Genomic DNA, 3,676 nt, shown 5'->3' on the forward strand with positions numbered 1-3,676 from the left:
AGAAGTCTTTTATTTATTTATTTATTTTAATTTTAATTTATATAGACTGCAGTGAAACTGGCTGTTTCTCCATCAGTCCCTTCACTCATGGTCCATGATGTTCCATGGTTGTGCATGACTCACAGAGAATTCCATCGTGTGGTGCTGTTTTGATGTCGCTAAATGACTACTAATGAAATAATCAAAACCTGCAGAGATGTGGCTGCCAGCTCTTCAAGTTGCACACAAGTAGTACTGAGAGCACATTAATAGCAAGATATAAGGAGTAATCAGGGAGGACAGTACTATATACACAAAAGAAGATTTAAAGTAAAAGGTTTTTTTTAACTACTTGGCTGAGATTTCTATTTTTGAAACATGACTGTAAATATCTAATTTTTTTTGAAAGGAGATATAAGGCAACTTTCTTAATATCTCAGAAAAAATCGTGTTAGGTGGTAAGCAGAACAGCAGTAGACAAAAACACTAAATGCATCAAATTCAAAATCATTAAGCACACAAAGCCATTAACAACATCGGATTTCAACAGTGTTATCAAGATATCATAGTCGAAGGGAGTTGAGAGCTAAGTCAGGTGTCATAATCAGTTCAATTTTTCCTAGTAATTTTTGTGCTATGGATTGATTAAGGGTCAAGATAGAATTTTTCCGTCAATTTTGAATAGATTAATAAATTTAAACTTTTCCATTTAAAAGGACTATACTTCAGACCAGTATCTGATTTCTAGTTAAGTGTTTAGTGGATGGCAAATTAAAACTCTTTGACTGTGGAATCATTGTGTTTGTCTTCAGGATTTGTTGATATGACATAAAATTACCACGGTATAATGCAAAAACCACAGGAAAATTATTTCCCTTGTCTTCACCGTCATTAATAAAGAAACAGCCAGTTTTAATACTCTTTAATGCTGTGCATGTGGTGTCTCTGGTGTTTGAAAACACTACTTACTTAAATACAGAAAAAACCACTTCTGTTTGCATGAATAACATTTAAGCTGGTTCCATCTGAGGATACATACTCTGGGTTTCCATTTCACCCACACTGCCACAGCAGCACATAAAAGCGGTCAGTCTAATCATGCCAGGAAGCAGCACAGACACAGCATAGCAGGAGTCCTCCCTATTCAAAGAACTCAGTCTGACAATCTGCCTCCACCAGCCAATGACAACAAAGACCAAAGCCAACTAGCCCTCAGGAAAGTGATGTCTGATGGACCAGTCAAGCCTGAAGGAGGTGAGCCGAAAGACATGGTTAAGAAGCCAACCGCATCCCAAATCTTTCTTGCCATGTCTACTAATTCATTGTAATATTTTTTCTTTTACCCCTACATTAAGTGCTGTAAATGTTAACAAGAATCAAGAAATCTGCTTGATTTTTCCCCATCGGTGCATAAATCCATAAAGAAAAAGTGCTGAGAAATATTACAAAACAACAAGTGTGTGCACTTCCATTCCACTGGAGGACTTAAAACTTCTGTTGAAAAATGGTATAGCTTTGCTCATGTTGTTGCCTAATAAAAAGCATGCATCCAAGCTGGTCTGCTTAAACATGACTGAACATTTCTTGTACTGTGACAAAAACCTAATTTCACATTTTTGTTTCTGGAATTGTAATTGGGACATTAACGCTTTCTTTTTCCTCTCCCAACATAGTTGTTATGTCAAAAGTCATTAGTACACATAATTTTTCAAACCACCAGTGGAAAGGAAAGGAGTTTTGACCCATATATAGCTCAATTTCTTGATAACTTTCCTATCAGCCTCTTGAAAAATTATTTTCTACCTGTAGGCTCCTGTACATCAAACCTAAATACCACATACCATCAATTTCTCCCCTCATCACAAATAAAGAGCCAGAATCTCAACTGGTTCAAATTGGCAGTGTTCTTTTGACTTATGGAGCATTTTGTTTATTTCCATGGAATCTGAGTGACTGTCCCAATAAATTTACAGACTGGACTCCCAGATCTTCTCTTGTGCTGTAATCCATTCCCAAGCTCTCATGATTCACCAAAAGTTTTTTGTCAACACCATTGCACACCGTGGACAATACAAGCTGGCTGAGAAGTTGTAGGAGAGAAAGAGGAAATGATACTTCAAACAATATACCCTAACTGGAACAAGTCGTTAAGAGAACTAGTGTGATGTTAAAACAGCTAATTAACAAGGACAAATTTAACAAATAATTTTTAAAACTGTGTTTAGAAATAACAGGTTGTTTCTCATGAGAGCCTTAAGAATCTTCCATAAAAATATCTATCTACACATATGCGTGCATCCACCCACACACATATTGTCTTACTCTACAGCTCAACTCCAGGTACTCAATTAAGGCAGAGGCCAGAGGATATCGTGATGCTGGTTCAGGCATCATGACTGACAGGCCCGTCCTATTCCTGGTGTGTATACTATAGAAATCTAAATAACTCTTACAGTCTTTTGAGATGTCATGTCTGTAGAAATTTATCATAAAGACTTAGAGTCCTATGGTGCCTTTTGGCATATACAAGCAATGATGAGACCTTTCGCTTCTGACAGAAGATTGAATCAAGGTTCGCGTACACTTTGACGATATGGAAATAGCTAGGCTCTTGGCTTCAAGTACCCTTGCCACTGAAATATTATGCTAGTTTCTTTACTTTTAAAATCACAAAAGGAATATGTGTCAGCATGCACTTGGCTCAGCAATATTAGAAGCATCATAGACAGTTACAAGAATAGAAAACCACATTAATATCATTAATATATGTGAGGTTAGAGTTACTATGAAGAGACATAGTACTTTTGTCTTTTTATTTCTGACAAATACATGCAATACACGATCACTTACACGAGGTTTACAAGTGTGATTTGAGATCTATGACTTCTTCTTATTGTACCAAGTCTAGCTTGTCTTAATATATTCAGATGAGGGGGGCCAATAATTACCATTTTGTGGCTAATGGATCTGATGCGGTTAAGCAGGAACAAAAAGCAAGATTAGTTAATTGCAGTTACATGGCTTATGTAAGTTAACGAGAAGAGACTATGACTTTGAATGAAAAAAGTACCAAAGATGCTCAAAACAGCTTTCAATTTATGGAGTTCTTTGTGGGAGGAGGAGGTGATGAAAGAAGGAGAAGTTTCCCCTGCAGTTAAAAAATTCTAGATGTTGAGAATATTAGTTGCATCATCAGTTTGCAAGTCCATTCCTTCAGGGATGCTGCATGGTTGTAGTACCCCTATTAAAGCCTAATTTATAGGGAAAAGAACCCATTATGTATGGATTTGAAGGACTAGAACAATCATCTTGGCAAATTAGTAATTTTTTTTCACTAAGTCTTGAAGCCCCTTATTAAGGAAGTCATTACAGGTAATCCACAACGTTATTACTTTTTACCACATATATTTCTCTGCGAATATGTCAGAGAACCACACATTTTAGAACTGCTTGTTCTTGTTCAGCCCAAGCACACAAGGTGATAGTAATCTAGCAAGATTTCCACAAGGGTGATGAGAAAAATTCTATGCTGTGAGTGATCATCAAGCCTTCTGTCCTAAGAGAATCCTCAGAAAGAATTTAGTACTTTAACCTCATCTCTCAATATCTTCTTTTTTTTTTCCTTTTTTTCGTGAATTGAATTGGCACTTGAAAAAACAAAACAAAACAAGAGCCCTCAGTCATTCTTAGGATGCCT

Source organism: Buceros rhinoceros, unplaced genomic scaffold (genome assembly GCF_000710305.1).
Source record: "Buceros rhinoceros silvestris isolate BGI_N320 unplaced genomic scaffold, ASM71030v1 scaffold2013, whole genome shotgun sequence".
Classification (NCBI taxonomy): domain Eukaryota; kingdom Metazoa; phylum Chordata; class Aves; order Bucerotiformes; family Bucerotidae; genus Buceros; species Buceros rhinoceros.